General features: G+C 38.2%; 1 long non-coding RNA gene across 1 annotated transcript in view; it reads left to right on the top strand.

Moving 5' to 3' along the window:
• Window positions 1-588: 588 nt before the first annotated feature.
• Window positions 589-8,068, top strand: part of LOC142830803 (uncharacterized) — a 163,502-nt gene continuing 156,022 nt past the window's right edge. The window contains exons 1-2 of the long non-coding RNA XR_012906315.2: window positions 589-785; window positions 1,451-1,541. This is a non-coding gene — a long non-coding RNA (uncharacterized LOC142830803). The remainder of the gene's footprint in view (window positions 786-1,450; window positions 1,542-8,068) is intronic.

Here is an 8,068-nt window from a genome sequence, read left to right as displayed (position 1 = left end):
CTGCATCAAGTTAAAGCTTTTTGTCAACCTGTTCAAAGTCCTCATAACTCGGTCCATCCCTATTTATCTGCCCATGTCCTGTTTCATGTCACCCACTGCCCCTTCTTTTCTGTTACCATTTGTCAACTTTTCAGACTAATATCTGTGGGTTTTGCCACAGCACCCTCAAAGCATAGAATGCCTTCCTGGGCTCATCTGAAAAGCCTTTATCTTTTACATTTACGCCCCTCAGGAAGACCCATTTGTTCTCCGATGCATATGGGAAATGAAAACGATACTATGTCAGTATAAACAGCCTTCTTAGCAGATGTGGTCAGTCACTATTTTGACCACTCTTTGTATATGTTGCACTAGTTTGCCTTATTCTTTTGTCTGTTTGTTTCTAGCTTGTGAGCCCCTGGAGGCAGGGACTATGTGTTTTTCATTTTGGGATGTGCCTAGAAGGTGCTTTTGTGGGTGCTACCAAAACCAAACAGCTGATAGAATGTGTTTGTTCAGTGATGCTTAGATTCCTTTGAAGTAGTTCTAATTGTTTCTGTGGCATATGAGAAATTGATTTGTTATTTCACTCTTGTCTTTCCACCTCAGCTGTCATCCTTCCCGGAGACCAAACTTGCTTTTCTGATTGACAAAAGGATGGAGGAAACTATCTAGTTCAAATCCATTTTTTATGGAATTCACTATGCCTTACCACTTGCCTTTTCACCTGGGTCATAAATGGAAAACCTGAATGAACTTATGTTCATGACTGTTTCATAGCAGTGGATGAATACCGGATTTTTAAAGTGAGTTGTATATTTAAATAAACCAATTAGAGAGTTGTTTGGGGAAAGTCCCACTAAGTGGAACAGGCAGGTAGGGATGGGGGTTCTCTAAAGAGCCAACACATGGAAAATAGGCTTTAGAAGTTGGCTGAACATGCTGTAATTATTAGTACTTTAGAAATGATTTTTGTTGAACTACTCTACCATTGATTCTTAGTGTTTGTCCAAGTGAATACAAGTTGTTCACTTTGTATGGCAGCTTGGCTTTTAATCTAAGAGCAGGAAAGTGCAGCAGTGTGGTTGAACAAACACAAAAGGCTAAAAATTAAGAATTTTTGTAGATTTTTGATTTACAAAATTATTGAAATGTTCCTCTTTGTAATCGAGCTGCTCTATAGCTGCCTAATGAAATTACCGTGCTGCCTAATCACATTACAAATCTGCATGCAAATAAATATTTGTACACAAGGTGGTGATGTTAACAACCAACTATTTTTTATTCTTAACAACTCACAATAAATAACATTATTGTTTTATGTCTGAGACCTCCTAAGCTAACTTTGGATGTTCGTACACTGAAATCAGAGCTGTCAACCAGAAAAACTGTGAACTGAAGGTCTTCCTAATAAATACAGATATCAATGAAAATAGGTGTTGAGCTTTAAAAATATCTTCATATCTTTCAGGGTTTCTCATTTTCCTCTGACATAATTGTACCATGAGAAATGTTGAAAACTTCAAATACAATGGTAGAAAGCGCAAGGTGTATCAAAAAAGGTAGGTAACACAACCATCTATTAAAGATCTCTTTCATATTTTAAATAGTTCTTCTCATTTTATAACTAACAGTAAAAATAGCAGCAGTTAAGATTTGCTGCCTAGAAAGTGAAGTGTCTGTATTTGAACTGATGTAGGACAAGTATAAAACTAAAACCAAGTAAAGTGGTAATAAATAATGACAACAGATGTTTGTAATCCTTGTGTTCCTGTGTTCACCGTTTCCATGTGTTTTCTTGTCTTGATGTGCTGTCAGCCTCCTCTCACCTGGGACTAGTGATATCTTATCAAACCCTAAGCAGTTCCTCTTCGCAACAGGCAGATAATACTGCCTTTCAATTTATCATACGACAAGTCTAAAAGAACCATGGGAACGATTGGTCAGGTGACAGTTTGATGGACAGTTTGACAGCCCTTAAAGCATCATGGGAAATGGTTGTCACCTGATTTTTCAGAGCAACTATGGAGATAACCTTCAGCTTGACAGGAAAAACAAAAATCTGAATATTTGTGTAGGGTTTGGTAACAGCCGTAATGCTTACTTAAGTGACAATGGATATGAATTTAGATTACTTGAAATGGTGTAATCTGAACTGGGATCTGTTCAGCCTGTAAATGCTTTTGACATCTTTAGCTTCCTTTGAACGGTTTATTTAAATGTATATTTTGCAAACTTAGTAATGTGAGGGTTTTTACTCAAGTGAATGATTTCCTGTTTATTTTTGTCAAGCTATGTGTATTATGAAATGTATGTTTATCTGCTGAATGAAATCAGATTGAAAAAAACATAATTGCAAGAAGGTAAATATTCTTTTTAAAACAAAAAGAATGCAAATACAGAGTCTTTTAAAAATATTGTTACTGTGGTTGGTTGTGAGCAAAAATCATTACATGGCCACTGTGAAATTAACTCATTTTTTATGGACAAGTGTTCACATCAAAATCCCAATTGGCTGTTGCTATGTACTCCTGCTGAGATTACCAACAAACAGGTCACATATTGACCTAGGATGGAGAATATGCTGCTCTCTGGTCAAGACTGATGCTCTTTGAAAGGAAAGAGTGAGAAAGCTGTGGTTGGCATTACATTGTTTTACTTGTCCTGTGGATAAATGCAGGCTGTCATTTTCCAAAACAGTCATTCTCTAGAACCTGATACAAACACTAACATTCTCTTTGAAAAAAATGGCAGATTCTTTTAGGGAAGACCATAAAAGTATGTGTTGCAAGGAAGGATCTAAATGGCATACAGGATTAAGCATTGGCTCTTAGTCTCTGGAAACCAGGTTAGGAGGAGATGTTTTGGCATCTTCTCTCATGGAAACCTAGTTTTTAGTAATTCATGTCACTTTCATTTTTAAAACAGATTTTTTTTTCTGAACACACACTTATCTCCTTCCTTCAGTCCAACCAAAAAGTTGTCTCAAAAATAATCTCCCTTTCCCTCTATTCTGGCTATGGCTGGCCCCTCTTCGAACACCTTGTCTGCCACTTACCTCATAAGTAAGTTCCTATTTTCAAGACCTTCCACAACTTAGCTTCTACCTACCTCTCCCCTCTTTCTGGGCTTCCTCTTCCCCATTTGCTCTGTGTCATGACTAAAAGCCCATCCAACTTCCATTGACTGCAATGTCTTCTTGAAAATATATCTTCCAAAGAAGCCGATAAACCACATTTTCTCCTCAAAAAGTGTGACTAAAATACTCTCCCTGGCTATGTCTAGACTACAGTGTTTTACCCAGAAAATGGTACACAAATTGCGCTCTACAATTTGTGTACCGTTTTCTGATAGTTTTGTCAGAAGAAGCTTTTCCCTAATTTGGCCCATCTACCTGGGCCAAATTTCAGAAAGACCTCCACTTTTGGAAGAGCCCTTCTTCCTCATGGAAGGAGGAAGACAGGGCTTCCGAAAAAGCGTGTCTCCTCTTCCACCAAAAAAAGCAGAAAAGCAGACGCATTCCCTGGACGTGGCAGAGTTTTTCCGGGATACCACCTGTAGTTTGGACGTAGCTTCTGTCCCTTCTTCCTCTCCTCTTCTCAGCTCTTTCTCTCACAGTGAAAAAGATTGTGTATTCATATTTCAAGTATTTCCTGTCACTGAGGATTGGTGATCTAAATAAATAACAGCCTCCATGTCATTAATTCTCTGTGTGTATATTCGCTCTCTCTTTCCCTTTTTCATGGCAAAGTGATAAATGGCAATGGTAACCATTTCTGGACATTGTAAGTTTACCTGTTAATAATTTCCCAATATAATTCAGAAAATATTTAGCATTTTAAACCTCGCAGGATTATTTTTAATTAATCACCAGTGACAATATGGTATCCAGTTATTTTTGCACATTTCATAATGTAATTTTAAATTTCAAACAGGAATTTATCCACAAAAATGACATGCTTCATAATTTGAAGCCAGCAAACAAATTACTAGACTCACATTTTAAAATAATAATTTCATGCTTGATTCTGGCCTTTTTGCCCATGCATATATTATACATGTGTATGTGCATGCACGTGCGTGCGCACACACATCTTTTTATTCCCCAGTGCATTTTCTGCATAGCAGAGTAGAAGACAGCTGCATACTGTTTCTGCCCAGATATATCCAGAATACCCAACAACATACCCACTCTGGGCAGGGCTTGGCAGATGGTGTATTTAGATGTGGATTTTTCAAGATGAAAATGGGGAGGATTCTCTTTAGGCTTTCACAGCTTGCTGTCTAAGTACTATTGTTCTGGTCAGCTGTGAGTTACATCAGAGTCTATGGTCTGATAAGAAAAAATAAAAAGGAATCCTTCCTTGTGTCACAGAGATCTCTCTTTGTTGAAGTTCCTTCTGTCATATAGTTCATACTGGGACTCAAGTTTTGGTTTTGGTTTTCATTTCTAGATTTATTTTTCAAGACTTAAATCTTGCCACTTCTTTATTCAGGAAAAATTCCCATTGATAGCACTTTCCTAGGTAAGGAGTGCAGGATTAACCCTTCTGTTTGAAGCACATTTGTTTTCACATGTGTACATCAATCACTGAAAATGCCTCTCAAGTTTTTTCCTAGGCACATCTGACTTCTTTTAATCCTACTATCTGTAGGACTATGTATGACTTCTAGAAAATCGTCCAATGTCTATCTGGAGCCTCTACAGAGCTCAACTTGCTACTTAAGATTTTTTCCTGTGGCATTTTTGCAAACAAACAATGTGGTTCTAAAAGAATCTAATCAGTGTTTGAGCTGACAAACAACCAAACAAAAAAGGTATTTAGAAGAGGCCTCTGATTTCCCTAATGACAGGATATACCCATCAAGTAAACTCAGTAACAGCTGCTCCATTGTGTTAAAGATTTTTAAGATGTCTTTACTATTTAAAAAGCTTTCTTTATTTTTATTTACTTTCTCCAGAGAAGATGGGGTAGAAAAGGAATTGGCTGTTATACCAATGAAATGCTGCTATCCAGGACTTTTACACATTAAAAGTTTCAGAGGGGTAGCCGAGTTAGACTGTAACAGGAAAAACTTAAAAAACAACAAATAGTCTGATAGCACTTTAAAGACTAACAAAACATGTAGATGGTATCATGAGATTTCGTAGGCACAGCCCACTTCTTCAGATGAAATACTAAGTTGTTTAACTTAACTGGATCTTAAGTTGTAGGCAAACTATGATGGGTTAATACAAATAGTTTTGCTAGTAAGAAATAAGAAGCATCTCAACCCTTCTATCAAACTACCGCCTAAAACGTCAGGCACTGTCTTCAAGTCTGGGCTCTGGAACCGCATGTGCAATCAGTTGTAATACTTCAGTTGACAGAAACCAAAGTACTTCTTCCAGGGGCTAGCAGGAAAGCTTTCTTAGGTAGTGTTCTGTGGCTCTTAGGTTATGTCTTAGGTTTCAGAAAAGTGGACAAGTTCTTTCACCATCCCTGTAAACTTCGTTTTATGAGGAAGAAGGGATGGCTGGAAAGAGGAGGTTTTTCTGAAATTTGGTGCCGTGTAGACGCACCAAATTTCAGAAGAGTCTCTTTCGAAAGAAAAGCGGGAAAAGATACGCAAATTGCAGTGCATGTATCCTTTTCCAATTTTTCTTTGTAGTGTAGACGTAGCATCAGACTGCTCCAGTGGATATGAATGGCCAGATGCTAACTTCTAACACTGTCTCCTTTTACAGAATTCTAGCTTCATCTCCTCTTAGTATATTAATTGTGGTGGTATTATTGATGCTGCTGTTCTGTTTTAAATTATACTCAGTGGTGGAATTTCCAGATAGTTCTAATAAATATATTCTGAATGTACATAACAGTTTAAATTATGTTTGATTATTGTCCCTCGGGTTAAAAAAATTGATCTTAGCCTCACCTGAATCAATAGACATTGATATCTAATTCTGCTGAAGTCAATATCTGTTAATGCTGGCTGCAAAACTCTGACAGGGATTGGTAAGAGAGGTAGGTAATAAAAGGAGTTAAACAAGAATCACACATTAGTCAAAGAATAGAGAGGATGATGGATCACAAAGGACTGGATGATTGCATTAAGAGATGGGAGGCAGGAAGAGCCAAAAGTACTCATGGAATTTGAGGGGTAACACAAGGTGGCTTAGGAAAATGAAACAGCAGAGATTCAGAATGCTTACGAATAGAGCAGCTGTGCTGGAGGTAATTATGAGTAATATAGCCCAAGCACAATGTAAGGGGTCGATTCCATTCCACTCTCTGGAGAAGAGGATGTGGGTACTTTAGTCCTAATCTTTTGGAGAAAGATCTGAAAAAGTGGCAAAACGGGGAAGAAAAATGAGAGAACACAGGACATAGGCAAATGTAGAGAGGATGGATGGAGAAGAGATGAAAAGGATGAAAGAAACAGACTGGAAAAGGGACAGTGGGTTAAAAGCAGGGGAGATTAAGAGATCGGGAGACAAAGGAGAGCATGGATAAATATCAATGGAAATAGAAACACAGGGAGTTCTATGCTTATAGCAGCCTCATCCCTGTAGTATCGGAGCACTTTCTATTAGTGCATTAAGTGATGTGACTACCATCTTTCACATGCTGTTCGCTACCTCTCTCATCCCCGGGTGGAGAACTGTGTATGCAATGTAGTGTTCTGGTGAGGAGATAGAAAGAGGTACACGCTGCTGTGGGTTCAGGTAAGCATGAAGAAGTGTTCATTGCTTTATATAATGAAAGGTGGCGAGGTTTGTGGGGGTCCTAGTGCTTATGGCCATTTGTTCCACAATCTTCTCCTGCACTGGTAGAAAGTTCCATTGTAGCTGAGGAGCAGAGTTGTCAACCATAGTCTATTTCCTGCAGTTTGAAATGGCTTTCCAAGATATATTGGGCCTCTAAGTCATTGAACATCTTAAAGATAAGGACTGAAACCTTGAATTTGACTCAGTATTCTATAGGAAGCCAGTACAGAGATCAGAGGACAATGTTGCTGAGGAGGTATGCTGCAGTATTCTGTACTAGTTGGAATTTCTGATGGGCTGATGGCTTTATGCTCAGGTATACTGCTTTAAGTTAGTCCAGATATGAGGTAACAAAGGCACGTGTGACTGAGTTCTGGTTATTACCCACCAGGATGCAAAGGTGTCTCTGAGCTGACTGGAGCCACAAAAAGCATTTTTTATGGATGCTATTTTGTTAGAGCTTAGCACCATCAACAAATCCAGGAGCCCTCCTAAACTGTGCACCAAATTGATCTGTTATGGGTGTATACCATCCACCAAGGAAGATTACACAGTGATTGCAAACTCTTCAGAGTGCTTTCTTCTGTCTATCACACTAACTTCTGTCTTGCTTGGGTTGAGCTTAACTAGTTTTTCTTCATCCGTGAGCTGTTTTGGATGATTGTGGTGGTCGTGATACAGTTGTATGTAGAGCTTCATGTGTCTGCTGTATATTGTTGGCATCTGAATCCATGTCATCTGACCAATTCCCCTAATGACTGCATGTTGATGTTGATTAGAACCAGTGAGAGAATTGATCCTTGAGGGACTTGTTGACCTTGACCAGATCCTGTTTTTATGGTAATGTTCTATATTTCTGATCAAGCTATAATCTGTCTGCAAAGCATGTGTATAGAAATAATTAGGAAATTTATTAAAGCTGTAAAAGCATATGAAGAACTAACTTGTTTGTATATGCTTGGCTATTAAAGCATTGGGTGTTAAAGAATTAGAGGGCAGACTTGGGGGACAGATTTGATAATTAGTTAGCCAAAGTAAACCCGAGGATTTGACTTGAGATTATAAATATTGTATTGTCATGCTGCCTAACCAAGTAATTTACCATGGAAGAATAGGGACATCATAGAACTGTGTAAACAGAATTTTAATGGTGCTTTACAATGATGTAACTATAGTGATGACCTCATTAATGTGCGAGATATATTAAGCAAGTGATTGACACAAATAGATTATGTCAGTGGTTGGAATCTAACTTTGGGCACCCAGAATACCACACGTGGGCAAAGGGCAGAGCCTAGTTCAAGGAATAGGTCAAATATGACCAAGGATATCTGATGGGGT

The sequence above is a fragment of the Pelodiscus sinensis genome, chromosome 10 (genome assembly GCF_052426305.1).
Source record: "Pelodiscus sinensis isolate ZL-2025 chromosome 10, ASM5242630v1, whole genome shotgun sequence".
Classification (NCBI taxonomy): Eukaryota; Metazoa; Chordata; order Testudines; family Trionychidae; genus Pelodiscus; species Pelodiscus sinensis.
This window is presented reverse-complemented; position numbering and strand designations above follow the sequence as displayed.